Source organism: Pongo abelii, chromosome 6, assembly GCF_028885655.2.
Source record: "Pongo abelii isolate AG06213 chromosome 6, NHGRI_mPonAbe1-v2.0_pri, whole genome shotgun sequence".
NCBI lineage: Eukaryota > Metazoa > Chordata > Mammalia > Primates > Hominidae > Pongo > Pongo abelii.
In genome coordinates, this window is record NC_071991.2 from 128,199,396 (window position 1) to 128,215,283 (window position 15,888).

General features: G+C 46.6%; 1 long non-coding RNA gene across 6 annotated transcripts in view; it reads right to left on the reverse strand.

The window, feature by feature from the left end:
- Positions 1–320: 320 nt before the first annotated feature.
- The window catches only part of LOC100939643 (uncharacterized), a 228,082-nt gene continuing 212,514 nt past the window's right edge, over positions 321–15,888 (reverse strand). For 4 of the 6 annotated variants that reach the window (XR_010140754.1, XR_010140753.1, XR_008527588.2 and 1 more), the window contains 2 exons: positions 3,640–3,719; positions 321–1,839 (listed from right to left, as the gene is read on the reverse strand). This is a non-coding gene — a long non-coding RNA (uncharacterized LOC100939643). The remainder of the gene's footprint in view (positions 1,840–3,639; positions 3,720–15,888) is intronic. The other 2 variants (XR_008527589.2, XR_655462.3) reach the window with 2 other exon arrangements.

Here is a 15,888-nt window from a genome sequence, read left to right on the forward strand (position 1 = left end):
ATGAAGAGACTGGCTACCCAGTTAACAGCAAAAAACCCCCATGGATCACTAGTAAGGAGATGGAAGAAAACCAGTTGATAAATTAAAAAGGGCTCATTCATTCTGTCTCCAGGGCATGCATAGGAGAACAGAGTGAGACAAGTGGGATCCGCTTATTTTGTTGAGTCTTTCAGTGACTTTCAGCTGCAAGGGCAACTCTACTGAGAAGGAAAGATTTCACTCAGTAAACATTAGCATGTTTCCAACCCTCCCTAGCCTCTCATTTCCAACAATCAACTTGATTGTTCTGTATTTTTAGGCCAGGATACACTAGGGCTGAATTTCTGTAACTCAGGATGTTCTATTTTAATCATCAGCAATTTTAAGGCATGGCAACATCTGAAAGAAAAAAAAAAAACGTAATGACTCTTTCTTACACACAGAACATGCACTTAAAATTGTCAAAACTCTCCATCATCTCCAGCATTAAAACAATCATCTTTCAAGAACAAAATCCTTTCTCAGTGTCTCTCAGCCCACAAGCCATAAGAATGTGTCTCCATTTCAAAACCCAGTCTGTACCGTCATGCTTCCACTGTTTCTCAGCAAGCTGCCTTTCTTTGTAACTTTTTTCTTCCAAATCTGATTGATAGTGAAGCTGGAGCCTGAGATGTAAATTAATAAACCACACCAGGAACTCCTTGCATGGCAAAAGCTGAACAGTACAAATCCATTGTTTTCCTGGATGTGAAATGCCAGTCTGTTCTTGCATGAGCAAACTGGATTAAAGTCACTTCCCTTGGGGCCTGTGGATTTCACAAGGAGAACTGCATCTGAGCAGGACCCTTTAAGACGTAGCTTCATAATGTCTGGGACATTGGACACAATAGTCCTAAGCTGAGTATTCAGGCCGGACTATGGGTGCAACTGGTACTGCCCTGACGAGGGGCCACACAGCTCTAAGTCCTTCTTTGTTGCCCCATGTGCCTTGAATGGATGTTTTCTTATAGGAAGCGGATGAACAAGTTAACACAGGCTCTGGCTGGGCTGCTTACTAGCTGTGTGATCCTGGGCAAATCATTTAATTTTTCTGAGCTTCAGTATCCTGATCTGGAGAATGGAGATGCGAATTTCTATACTGTGGTGGTTGTTAGGGTCATATGTAATGCAGTCCATAAAAACAGTGGGTCACTTTTAAAGCACTGTGTGAATGTTTGCTGTTTTATCAGCTGGATCAGAACACTGGAGTGCTTTTGAGGGAGAAGGCCAAAATGAACTGAAAAGTGATGGGAAGTGTACTCTGTGAAATAGTCATAGCTTCCATTTTTGGAACACTTAAGTGCATGGCAGACACTACGCTATGTGCTTCACACGGACTTTCTTGGCATTCACAACCACTAACATGGTTGGTGGTGGCATCTTCGTCTTTCCGAAGAGGGGCTAGAGACTTAGAAAGGGCACATGACTTCACTTCCTCTTGGTCACAGAGCTGGAGTGGCAGACCGGGACTCAAACTCCAACATGCCTGATTGCCAGCCCAGGCATTCAGCCAGCACTCTTTACTGCTCTGTCCTTTATACCATTCAGCACATCTTCATATGGACCTCTGAACAGTCACTGGCCCCAAGTCTCAGGGTTTCATCAGTAAGTACATGAGTAAACCATGAAAGCCAGCTTTGGTCCTGAGGAGTAGAAGTAGCACCAAATAGCTCACCAAGAGAAAGGGAGAAAAATTGGAAATTAGCACAATTTGGCTTGCACTGAATGGTCAGAAGACCTGGACCCTCCACCACACTTCTGACATGCAGTGTGACCTTAAGCCAGTCCCGTCTTCTCTAAAGCCTCGTTTTCCCACTCACCCTAAAGAAGTTCAAGTCAAAGAGCACAGTGATGAGTCCCACAGTTCATGCCTGAGATTATGACAGTGTTAAAATACTGACTCCAAAATACATCCTGGCAGCTTATCTTCCTGAGTTTCCCGTTTCTATGACACTGTACGGTGAGATGGCCAAATGCAGACTCCAGAGCTGGAATGCCAAGCTCTGCCACCAGCTCCTCACACAACCCTGCACAGATCACTGAAACTGTCTGTGCCTCAATATCCTCATGTGTAAAATGAGGGTAATAGGCCGGGCGCGGTGGCTCACGCCTGTGATCCCAGCACTTTTGAGGGTAATAGGCCGGGCGCGGTGGCTCACGCCTGTGATCCCAGCACTTTTGAGGGTAATAGGCCGGGCGCGGTGGCTCACGCCTGTGATCCCAGCACTTTTGAGGGTAATAGGCCGGGCGCGGTGGCTCACGCCTGTGATCCCAGCACTTTTGAGGGTAATAGGCCGGGCGCGGTGGCTCACGCCTGTGATCCCAGCACTTTTGAGGGTAATAGGCCGGGCGCGGTGGCTCACGCCTGTGATCCCAGCACTTTTGAGGGTAATAGGCCGGGCGCGGTGGCTCACGCCTGTGATCCCAGCACTTTTGAGGGTAATAGGCTGGGCACGGTGGCTCACGCCTGTGATCCCAGCACTTTTGGAGGCTGTGATGGGCGGATCACGAGGCCAAGAGATTGAGACCATCCTGGCCAACATGGTGAAATCCCATCTCTATAAAAATACAAAAATTAGCGGGGTGTGGTGGCATGTGCCTGTAGTCCCAGCTACTTGGGAGGCTGAGGCAGGAGAATCATTTGAACCTGGGAGGCGGAAGTTGCAACAGTGAGACGAAATCGCGCCACTGCACTCCAGCCTGGCGACAGAGTGAGACTCCGTCTCAAAAAAAAAAAAAAAAAAAAAAAAAGATGGTAATAACCGGACCTAGCACATAACGTTGTTGTGAGGATTAAATCAGGTAAATATGATGAAGCCATCTGAACCAGTGTTAGCACAATGTAAATATTCAGTAAATGGTAGCTGTGATAATAAAAGTAATACATTAGTTTTCAATGAGCACATTATAAACAGAGATGTGGCTAAGAGATCCACCACAGCTGCTAAACGGAGAGGGTGCAGAAATCCTGCTGTCACATGCTTTGCCATACTTTGACACATTCTAGAGTAACTGACTGCAAAGCTGAAATGGCATCCCCAACTGAATTTACTGAAATACATATATTTAATATTTTCGACTGCCTTCTCCTCTTCCCATTCTAAGACCTGAAGATGGGATCTGTACCCTTGTTTTTAATCAGGAGTTCATGTTATAGATTCTTCATGACATTAAACTGGGAGTTGGGTGGTTGAGAGAAAAGGAGTAGGGATCAGATACTAATGACCATTTAAAAAAATTTATCAGGCTTGTCAGGCACGGTGGCTCACACCTGTAATCCCAGCACTTTGAGAGGCTGAAGCAGAGAATCACTTGGCCCAAGTGTTTGAAACCAGGGCAACACAGGGAGACTCTGCCTCTACAAAATAAATTTTAAAAAATTAGCCAGGTGTGGGTGGTGCACGCCTGTGGTCCCAGCTACTTGGGAGGCTGAGGTGGGAGGATCGCTTGAGCCTGGGAGGTTGAGGCTGCAGTGAGTTGTGATCACACCACTGTACTCCAGCCTGGGCAACAGAGCAAAACCCTATCTCAAAAAAGAAAAAGAAAAATGTACTGGGGAATCATCCAGGGACAAAATAAAACTCCCTTGAGGTTGACTTACAAGCAGAAGCCTCTACTTACGTAGGTGTAAAAGCAGTCTGTTAACAGATATTTTCCAGGCACAGAAATCCTCAGGAGGCATTTGTTCAGAAGACCTGCACCTGGAATTTAAATGACAGTATGAGCTCCTAGGAAATCTCCTGGAGTAAACAGCAGAAGAAAAAGTCAGTTGTTTTCTCTTAAGCATGTTTCTCCACCAGTGTCACCAACAGATGCATTTTTAAAAACAAGAAATAGAAAGCATCTTCTCTTTCCTGCTTAAGACACACAGGTTGGGAAAGTTCCTGTGCAGTGAGCAACACATGCCCCCTCATGCTGGTGCTCCGTGCCGGAGAAAACGCGAGGTGTGGCTGTTGCTAAGGAAACCGCTGACAGGCAGAGCAGCAAGGTTTGCTCAGCAAGGTGTCTTAGGAAATAAAACACAGTCTAAGCCTATAGATCCCATCACAGAAGAAAGGCAGGCAAGGATCCCGCACAGGAGACGGTAGAAGGCTTCTATTTTCACAACTGATTCTGCGGCCTCGTGCTGTAGCAGTACAGGCTGCAGAAGGTTTGTGGAGGGGAGCGCCAGTCTGCAAGGACAGTCTGTGACGGCTTCAGAATCAGGTGGAGGGCAACTGAGAAGAATGGAAACCGCCTCACATTCTCTCCTACCTGGTCTAACTTTACAGACGAAATGCATCTTTCGGCTGCATCACAAGAGAGGAAGCCAAGGTCGTAGGGTCTTCATTTCTGAAAACTGATTGTTCAAGTAAATCCTTCAGTCGTCCCCCTGATGCGACCTGCTAGGGAAGCTGGGAGCGCCTTCACAGTGGCTCCAAGGGGGTGTCCTTATAGGGGATTACATCTCTAGACACTCACATTTTACCCAGCAAGAGGCTGCATGACTCAGCAGTCTGATGAAGAAAGCTCTGTCAAGTTACCACCAATTGCAGTTTCTAAGTTAATGATTACAGCTCCACCGAGGAACCTGAACACAGCTGAGGCCACAGAGCATTCCCCGTGCTTACTGGCTAGTGGGGATGATGTGGCCCAGATATGTGGGTCTGAGCTGAATGGTGAAGACAATGATTTGTGATTCGCAGGTGGACTCTAAGCCAGGTGCTACTGAACATGCTCTTCAGTGACTGGGAAGCTCTCAAGATGGTATCAGAACAGGAACAAAGTATGTTGGGAAGATTCTTGAGTTGAGATTAAAATCCAAGAGGAGCTTGGCCACTAAAATAAATGGTCAGAAAAAGCCATTCGATACTGTCCTACAACAGAAAAATACATCTAAAAAATCAAGCTGAGAAGTACAGATGGGAAGGAAGAGGCACTGGGGTAAAACAACAATCAAACCAACGTGAAGCTACTGAACACACAGAATTCTGGAATATTTAAACACTATCATAATAGCATGTTTCCAAAATTGTCTGATTATAAAAATGAGGATAGAAACCAACGTCAGACAGGAGCTCTTTTTTTTTTTTTGGAGATAGATAGAGTCTCACTCTGTCACCCAGCCTGGAGTGCAGTGGCATGATCTCAGCTCATTGTAACCTCCGCCACCTGGGTTCAAGGGATTCTTGTGCCTCAGCCTCTCAAGTAGCTGGAATTTTAGGCGTGTGCCACTACACCCGGCTAAATTTTGTATTTTTAGTAGAGATGGGGTTTTGCCATGTTGGCCAGGCTGGTCTTGACCTCCTGACCTCAGGTGATCTGCCCACCTCGGCCTCCCAAAGTGTTGGGATTATAGGTGTGAGCCACTACGCCCAGCCCTCTTTCACTTTTCAACAGTAACCGAGGTCTCTGTCAGATTGTGAGGAACACCGGTGTGCTGCTTTCTGGAAGCTTTCAGTATTTGAAAAAGTGGCTAGGGAAGCTGCTGGGAAGTCCTTCAATTAACCTTAAAAAGCATGTAATAAAACCTAATTATAGAGCATGCTTCTTTCATCCTCTCTGTCACTCCTCTAGAGAATGTGGTGACTTTCTAAGCCACTGTCCCTGCAACCTCCTAGGATTTAGATATATGAACATTATTTACAGATGGGAAAAACAGAGCACTGAAAGTTTTGGTCAAGAAAACCGTACGGGTTAGTGATGGGGTTTCTCAGTTGTGAAGACCTGAGCTTGACAAATGCATTTTCAGCTTCCCAGGATACCCCTGGCTCCCCAGTGAGCACTGGCAATCTGTCCCTTCTATAGCAGCCCTTGGCAGTTCCAGTCTAGGGGCAGAAGCCAGCCAGTGCAGAGGAGAGCAGCAAGTTCCAGCCCAGCCGGCGAGCACGCTGCACTAATGGGATTCCCGAGGCTCTGGCGGGAAGTCAGGGGTCAAGTGAGGTCTTCTTAGGTGCTCAACAGTCACACTCTGGGTCCTGAAAGGTCTTAGAAGCTTATCTCTGTCAATCTCTGCTTAGAATCAAATCGATCAATCAATACCTTTTCCTTCTCTTTGCTTCTCCTCCTGAGCCCCAGCATATTTGAGTGAAGGTACTTATATGTACGTAGCTTTTTAAAAGCCAAGTACTATCAAGTGAGCTCCCATTTCAAGGCACGTTTGAACTGGGAATAGAAAGACGGGCAGCTTAAGCTTTGGGATCATACAGACCTGGATTCAAATTTCACTTGTTACACAGCCTTGGCAAGCTATTCAATCCTTTTGGGGCTTTAGTTTTTTTTTTTTTTTTTTTTTAATTTATAAAGTAGAAATGATAATAATAACTCTCAGAGTTGTTGTGAAACACAGCTAACTCAAATAAAACACATGATATATAGATTTTCAACACGTTAACCCCCACCACCCCACCACATTTCCCTGTGAGGGGATGGCACATCTAATATTTTTGGGTAAAATTTCCAGAAGATCTATACAATTGGATTGTTAAAACTGGCGTGAAAGACTAAAACAAGATTAGGCATCAGTAAATCAAGGCTGCGGGTGGGTCTGGGGGCTTCTCTGGAGGGAAAGGCCAGACCAAGGGATGTCCCAACAAGAAGTTAGGAGTCTGGGGAAAGACAGATACGATCTGAAACTGGGACCAGGAAATTCCAACCATTTCTGCCTACTGATTACTCACCATTGATTCACCGTGTTTACAATTTACCAGAAGGATATGGGAGCAAACTGGAGAGGTAAATCCCACTGAAGTTTAAAACATAAAAATAGACAATGACAGAGGGTGTCAAAGGAAACCACAGGGCACGGCGGGGGCAAACACAGGAGGCGCCGGTCCCCGTGAGCCAGACACAGGAGGGACATGTCACTTCTTCCGCGAGGGACTAACCAGCCGCAATGCTGCAGAGACACAGGTCACTTCTCAACATTCCTGGTCAAGACAGACATCTTAAAATCATGGGTAAATATCCACCGACTGCCTCTTAGGAGCCCGCACTGTGCTGCACACTGCTGGGGAATACCGAGGAGGGGATGTGAAATGTCTGTATGTGACCCAGGACCTAACTGTGGAATGGAGTCCAACTCTCAGGGACAGAGAAAGTGCTCTGGTGTGTCCTGCTGGTGGAGAGCACAATCGTCATTGGGGACTGGATGAGCTCAGGGCAGGCTGATGGATTATTCAGGAGAGGCTTCATAGGGGCCAGGGGCCTGAGCTGGGCTCTCCAGGGGGGCAGCCTGGGCAGGGGAGAAAGGGAGAACTCGAGGAAGGGGATGGTAAAATCATGCCAGAGGTGTCGGGGTGAAGACAGTGGGGGATTGGGCAGAGCCATGGTAGACATCCCACTGCCAGGGATCAGAGATGACAGGGCAGCAGGCGTGCGGGGGTGGAGCCCACATGTAGATCCCCCACCCCCGCACACAGGGTCAAAGTTAGCTGGGATCAGGAATGACGGCGTGAGAAGGAGCGTGAATTTTATGAAGAGTAGAAGAAACAGATGTTTGTTAAGACCTAACATGTGGGAGGCACTGCTGTGGACAGGAGTGAGCGAGACGCGGGGCCAGTCTTCACAGTCTTCTTGGAGTTTACAAGCCGGCGGGGGATACAGCCCCGTGGACAGATAACTGTCATTACACGGGCTAAACACTAGCATAGGGGGAATTCTAGGAGATACAGGGACCCACAGACCAGACTATGGGGTCAGAATAAGATTTCCCCACAGAGGTGTGAGCAAAAAGAAACAGGATATGGTCTGTTCTTTCAAGCTTCCCACAGGGGCCAGGAGCCCCTTTTGCAGGTTGTCTTAGTAAATGGGACATAAAGGTACCCATTTGTCTAGAGTGCAGTGTTGGCTGCAGACAGTGAACATATGAAATGATACCCTTAAAATGCCCTTTGGCTCAAAACGAGTCCCCTTCCCTGACCCCAGCTTTAGAAGTCAAAAGGAAGATGATCACGTCATGGGACCCCAAATTGCACTCACACAGCAGGTGAAACACTGGGGTGTCTTTCACATGCACAGCTAAGAAGGAAGCCAGTTTCCATATGACTGCAAGTGCACAGAAAATCTAGCATGCCGAACAGGAGGAGCAGCGGAGGGGAGTGCTCGCTTAGGAGGGACCCAGGAGTGTGCAAAGCCTCTGTCCTGAATCTGCTCTCTCTATGTAAGGAGGCCATGAATAAGGTACCCATTCCAAGAACAACAGCAAGGGGAGGGTTAGGAGACATTCTCATCCAATGTGAATATAAAAATCTTAAGAATAAAACAATACCCACTGCTTTCTGTTCCATTGTCCCAGCTTACTGTGTGATTTTCTGTTAGGAGAACTGTACCCACAGCTTTAATTTGATGCATTTGCTGGATCATGCTTTTTAAAACAAATATAAAGCAGAGAAGAAAAAAAATCCAAGGTAGATTTCAGTTAAACTATCACCACCATGACTCTCCATTTCACTTCCGTGTAGGAAATGTGCATTTGTTTCTACAGAGCATGCGTAGACAGCCCTAGCTCCCTGGAAGAGAGATCTGAGGGAAGGCCATTATGGACGCATGGTGGTCTTAACACAGTGAAACTCCTCTCTTCAGTAGCTTTTTTTTTTTTTTTTTTTGAGACAGAGTCTCACTCTGTTGCCCAGGCTGGAGGCAGTGGTGCGATCTAGGCTCACTGCAACCTCCGCCTCCCAGGTTCAAGTGATTCTTCTGCCTCAGCCTCCCAAGTAGCTGGACTACGGGTATGCCCCACTACACCCAGCTATTTTTGTATTTTTAGTAGAGACGGGATTTCACTATGTTGGCCAGGCCGGTCTTAAACTCCTGATCTCAGGTGATCCACTTGCCTGGGCCTCCCAGAGTGTTAGGATTACAGGCATGAGCCACCACGCCCAGCCAGTGGCTCTTTTTAAAATAAACTGGGCTGGGCATGGTGGCTCACACCTGTAATCCCAGCACTTTGGGAGGCCAAGGCTGGAGGATCGCTTGAGGCCATGAGTTCAAGACCAGCCTGGGCAACACAGCAAGACTGCGTGTCTCTACAAAAAATTTTAAAAGTAGCTGGGCGTGGTGGTGAGTGTTTGTAGTCCCAGCTACTTGGGAGGCTGAGGCAAGAGGATCGTTTGAGCCCAGGAGGTTGAGGCTGCAGTGAGCCTTGATGGTGCCACTGCACTCCAGCAACAGAGCAAGACCCTGTCATACACACAAAAAAAATTAAAATAAATTGCCTACTTTAAAAATAAAGACAAGGCGGGGCGCAGTGGCTCATGCCTGTAATCCTAGCACTTTGGGAAGACGAGACAGGTGGATCACTTGAGGTCAGGAGTTTGAGAGCAGCCTGGCCAACATGGTGGAACCCCGTCTCTACTAAAAATACAAAAATTAGCCGAGCTGAGAAATCACAGCACTGCACTCCAGCCTGGGTGACGGAGCGAGACTCTGTCTCAAAAAAATAAAAATAAAAATAAAAATGAGACAATATAGGTGTTTGGGGGTGGGGGTCTGGGAGGTGGCTGTCATTTATCTCCAGAATCATGCTAGAAGCTAAATATATAATCATTTTTCCTCCACATTGTTTCCATGGGCTTGGAAGAGGGGAAAAAAATGGCACTTAGTGTTACTAGGACCAAAAGACAGCTCCTCCTACTAAAAGATCATCCTGGAGTTGCTTAACTGAATATTTATGACATATTAACATTCTTTGGGGGAAAACACGTTTTGAAATAATCAATTAAAAAAAGCAAAGTGATCAATGACAGCTGTTTAAACACCACCTGGAAAAATAGGATTTACTCCACAGCAGGGCTCCCTGGGTGCAGAGATCTCGGTGCAAATCCCGTTTTGCTGACTTGCTTTCTCTCCTTAAGACAAATGTGTGTGGCGGGGCTGAGTACCTGCTCATGTCCTTTTCTGGGGGTGCCACACATGGCCGGTTTCTGGCCCTCGGGGACGGTGGCTTAGGTCCAGAGGAGAACCCTTAACTGGCTGTGGTGTGGTGGGCACAGCAGAGGTGGGCCGGTTCACCTCCTGGCTTTGAAGAAACGGGTTCTCTCCTATGGCATCTGTGATCCCCAAAGTCCTCAATCAAGCAGGAAGGGGGTGAGTCGATGGCTCTTCCCAAGGCCTTCTCCTCCCATGGACAGCTTCTCTGTCCGAGTTCTCTCACTGTTTCTCCCCCTTTACTCCATCCCAAGAGGCACTTGTGAGCTTCAAGGGCATCTTCTAAATATTACATTCACTCAGTGCCCCAAAGAGCACAGCATGTTCTTAGAACATTGCTCAATTCTTTCTCCTGCGGTAAGGATTCAGTTTGTTTTATTAAGAACTAGTGTGGCATAAGTTAATTCTCATCCAAAAAAAAAAAAAAAGAAGTATATCAAGTCTCTTCTTTTGGCATATAGTAGATAGGACTGTTATTATTCCTGTTTCTGTCCCAGAGCTAATACAGTCACGACACACTGGCAAAGGATATTTTGAAAAAGCTGTCTATGGCAAATAACTGATTTGTTTCATTTTGTAAAAACGAAGTTCTCCTTTCTGACCCAAGTCGTTTTCTAAACGATCTCAAAGGGCAAGCTGCCTCTTCCAGCGGGAGGCTGAGGCCACGCTGGAACCTCCTTCCGAGGTCTGGACAAGAGCTGTGTGGTGCAGAGGAGGGAGGGCTGGGCCCAGAACCCAGAGGTCTGCCTCGGGCTGGCCTCTCTCTCCAGTCCTGTGACCTCTGGCTGACCAAAGCCTCCCTGGTTCCGTCCCTTCATGTCTGAAATAAGCAAGCTATATTTAATAGTTTTCCTTTTGCTCTAAAATAAGATGATTCTGAAATACGACATTAAGTGTGAGGCTGGTTTCTGCTTTGGACCTCACCTAAGGGGTTTTAGTCATAAGCCCATGTGTGGAAACTGGCCCTGCCAAAAAAGAAACATTCTGAATCATTCAAAACCATTAAGAATGTTGGCTCTGACTTCAGAAAGGCAAGATAAACAGACCCGTGCCCAGCGGGAACTCACTTACTGGATGTCTCTGTGTTTTTTAACTCATCAGTGCCTGAGTACTTCCCCAAGTTCCTTCGAATGGCTTCAATGTTTAACGCTGTCACATTTGTACTATTAACTCCACTTCCACAAAGGCGGGGGGCAGGGGGGTATTTAATTTGGTGCTAAGTGCTTATTAATCTTTTTAGTGTGGTCACCAGAACTGGCTTTTTTGCAGCCTCTATCCAAAAGCAGGTTAATTCTCCTGCCCCACATAGGTTATAAAGTAAAGAATAAAGCTTCCCCGCCCAGCCTTTAAAGTCCTTTTCCCCTAAACAATACTCCAAAATCAATGAATCTAGAGATTCTTTGGACTGGAGTGGGTTCCATATCAATTGACGTCTAAGCTCCAAATGCATTTTGATTCTGCTTCTATTGATCTGAAATAATAAAGACTATGGAATTGGGATATGGTTCTGGTTTCTAGTAGAGTTTACCTGAAAAACTAGGATACCTTTGACCATCCATATTTCTAGGAAGCCCTCTGACTATCCATATTTCTAGGAAATCCTTTGACCATCCATATGAGGCTACTTTTTTATACATAGAGTATTCATGCAAAATAAACAGAAAAATAAAAGAGTAAATCCCAACTTCCAGGTCACAGTTTACAGCGTATCTGGCAACTACGTGGTAGAGTTTAGTGGACCTGCCGGAATCCTTGTGTATGCCCCAGACACAGGCATACACACACAGAGCTCAAGAAAAGCTGCCCAAGAAAATGACAGTCTTTTTTTTCTTTTTCTTTTTTTTGGGGGAACTTTCACTGGTACAGAACTAACTGGGCACATAATGGGTAAGGACAAACACTGAAACTTTTTTTTTTAAAGTTAAAAAATTCCAGCTGGGCATGGGGTGGCTCATGCCTGTAATCCCAGCACTTTGGGAGGTTGAGGTGGGTGGATCACCTGAGGCCAGGGGTTCAACACCAGCTTGGCCAACATGGCAAAACCCCATCTCTACTAAAAATACAGAAGTTAGCCAGGCGTGGTGGTGGGCACCTGTAATCCCAGCTACTTGGGAGGCTGAGGCAGGAGAACTGTTTGAACCCGGGAGGTGGAGGTTGCAGTGAGTCGAGATCATGCCACTGCACTCCAGCCTGGGCGACAGAGCAAGACTGTCTCCAGAAAAAAAAAAAAAAAAAATTAAAAATTCCGTGTCCAGAAAGCAAGAGACATGGTGTTATTTTCTCCAATTCTGAAAGCTCCCAGTGGTGACAGCATTGTTAGCCACGTGTAACATGTGCATCCAGGCAACTGACTAACTGTCACCAGACTTCTCCGTGGCCTTACTCGAACTGAGTAAGCTGGTAGTATTTCCTAAGAGTTGTCACTCAGTTGTGAAAACAGAGAGCTTTTTGTTTTTTGGAAAATCCTGATCAGCCGAAATGACCGGGTGGTCAGCCTTGCCCATGTTTTGGCTACTTAGATAAAGGCTTCTTTTCCCAGGCAAGGAGAGAGATGATGGTTAACTTGCTTTTTAGACTGAGGTCATTGCTATTCACTGGTGTAATGAATAAGCTAGACATTTAAAAAAACACAAACAAAAAAAACCTCCTTTCAAAAGCAACCACATTTTTCTCTTCTCTGGAAATGAACAGAATGCGTCATGAACAGAACGCGTCATAATTTTTTAAACATCCATCAGTGCCCATTAAAAAGATTTTTTAAAATAATCTGAACCTCCCTTGTTCATTGCCTACAATATCAATCAATGGCTTAGATATCTCTCCGTGTTATATTACTTCTCACCGCTCTTAATTCATAAGGTCAAACAGAATCTTAAAACATCATTAAAAAATTTCCTTCCTTTCCATGTCTCAAGGTATCTATAAATGGCTAATTTTGGTGTGCTGAAATCAAATGACTGACCAAGGCCCATAACTGTGATCACAGGTAAAATGTTTTTCTGCTTTGCCAAAAATCTGAGTTTCCTTTGCTCTCTCTGTCAAACTGAAAGAGCCCTCCCAGAACCAGGGGCCAGGTGGAGAGGCCGCTCACACCCGCCCGGTGCCGGTCTGCCTTGGATGGCCTCACCGGGGCACGGTTCCCGGGGTGGTGACTCAGCTCTGGAGGACCACCTGCTGCGTGGGGGTTGCTGCCTAGCAGGTCACTGCCAGTCACGAGGGCAGAGAGACCCAAAGGATCAGAGAACAGCTCCGAGCAGGTCAAGGGCAGTGCCAGAAGGAAAGCCTTTGTTTACAGAAGGAAAGATCCTGCACCTTGAGGTGAAGCATTAAAGAATAGAGGGGCTTTGCACCTGCATCCTAAGCCTCTTGGTTCACCACTAAGCCACAAAGCCACAGAGAGGAAACCACTGGGAATACCATCACAGAAAATGAAGGTAGGGCCACAGGGCGCCTCCCACTCTCAAAGGGAAAAGATGGCCCTGGATCATCTTTCTAAAACACCACTTTGATGAAGTCGCCATGGTTTTCTAAAGTAATAAATGGCAGCCACTACCTACAAGATAACAGAGTGCATTTGAAACCTTTCCACCACCTAAGTCCAATCCACCTTCAGGGCATTCACTCTACTTCCTTAGATAAAGCCTCTGCTGGGGTTAAGATGTTCTGTCTCCGCTGCCCCTACTCTGCAGGCTTTCTCCTCCTGCTGGCTGGTGCAGAGAATGGGGGAGCTGTTAGGAGCCACAGACACTGAGCTATTCCACATGGAATTCTTTTTATTGTTTGATCTATTTCACATGTACAAAGCTTTGACCTTCCAGTTCTAAGAATTCCTACTTAGAACTGGTAGGTTCTAAGAACCTCCCTGGACCGATTCTGGCACATGTCTCTTCTGAACTCACAGAGCTTGTGCCTTAACAATTTAGAGACAACTGACTTTGCTGTCCTTTCTAATGTGTTAAGTTTCAGTCAGTGACAAACACTGACAAGACGTGTACCTCATCAGGCACTGTAAAGGGAAAGGACATGACCCCTGTGGCAGAGGTCGACAGTCACACAGACGACAGAAACGTGCCCGATGCCTTCCAGTGTATGTCACAAATGCGTATTTGACAAGGGAGAGCAGAGACTCTGCAGGTGGTGAGTTTTGCCTGCAGCGCCACAGAAGTCTTCACTGGGGAGCTCCAGGCTGGATTTTAAAGGAAAAGCCGAATTTTAAAGGAAGAACAGGTTAAACACCGAAGGAAGACGGGGAGGAGTGAATGTTTCAAGGAACACGTATACCAAACAACAGAGTGCATTCTCTCCAGCTCTGCAGCTTGGGGTTCCAGGGTCGGGGGTCCCACAAGGTGGGGAGGAGAAGCGGGCCTTATCACAACGGGCTTTGCAGGACAGGCCGAGTGTGTAATGAGGTGGAATGACAGGACTATGCCCTGTGGAAGGGGCCGACTGTAGGACTGCTCGGAATTGGGAGTTTGACAGGAGAGAGGCACTTTCACAGACATTATCTGGTTTCATCACCATTCCTTGAGCCATATATTTGGCGATTAATTGCGTACTTGTGACATGTTCCTTTCTGCTGTCTGTTCTTTAACGACTCCTGCTTTTTTGTCTTGTCCCCAAGCTGGGCTATCCGTTCCTAGTGGCCACAGAACAATACCTTCTTTAATGGCTCCCACAGTGACCAGCACGTGCCTTAAACTCAGAGCAGGTCAATCAAACTCCTTTTAACTGAAAGTTCAGGATGTGCTTTTGCCACACTCTCAAGTAAGTAAGTAAATTCATCAGCAAATACCAAGTCCTAAAATAATGAATGGTACTTAGGAAACACATAAAGAGTGGTACAAAACTAGGTGGGCTGGGGTCATCGTGTGGAGGCCCTGGACAGCCCGGCCAAAGCATGTGGAACTCTTCTGTAGAAATGTTTTGATAAAGAGATGATGTGATTGAAGCTATGCTTAATAAAAGATGAACTTGGCAGTAGGATGGGCTGGAGGGAGACAGTCACTGTGGTGGTAGAAAGAGGTGAAGAAGTGTTGCCAATCCAGGTGCGAGCGTTTGCTACCAGCACGCAGCGCCGTTCCTCTAGGGCTCCTTGAGCTTAAGGTAGTTCTTTTCTGACATCCGTCACACTTAGGAAGATGACATGGTGATGCTGGCTTTTATTCTCCCTCCCTTTCTTCCTTCTAACAATTAGCAAGCAACAGTTATCTGCCAGACACTGTGCTATTACACAAGGGAGAGAGAGATGAAAGGCAGTCTCTACTCTGCTGCCTTGTGGGAGAGGAAGAAAAGTATCTGGTTAAAACACAGCATGGTGAATTCTCTGATATGCCCTCCCTCCCTCTCTTTCCCACTTCTGGCCAGTCTGTCTTCCATTTCTTTCTTTTTCTTCCAAAAAAAGGATCTGAGGCATAATGAAGGAAGTCAGCTAGGAATGGGGAAGAGGGAAGCTAATCTAATGCGAGGAATCCCTGGAGGAGTTGGCACCTGAGATGACGCTCGGGTGAGCAGGTGTCAGCCAGACAAAACCGGGAGGAAGGGAGAAGAACCGTGCGCAGACACAGGCTGGGGCAGAGGAGTGGGCTCAGCGGCCTCCTGAGACATGAGCTGGAACCCAGAAAATGAGGAGCCATGAAAGAGCTTTAATGAGAGAGAGACAATGACATCTATGCTTCAGAAGGATCGGTCTGGAGACAGGAGAAGGGCTTATCAGAAGGTAGTGACTCTATAGTCAAAGAGATGGCAAAGTACAGATTTGAGAGATGCCACAAAAGACGCATTAAGCCCTGGAGCTGGAATGATCTGCACACTGAGAGAGTGAGGGAGTGAGGTCCTTGCTGAAGACCTTTAAAATGAGTTTATTTCACCCAGAAGCTCCAGCAAGGGATACACACACTGCCTCGTGCTGGCCACGAGGTGGCAGCCTCGCACAGCCATTCTAGCAGAAAATGCGTCCCATCCTCA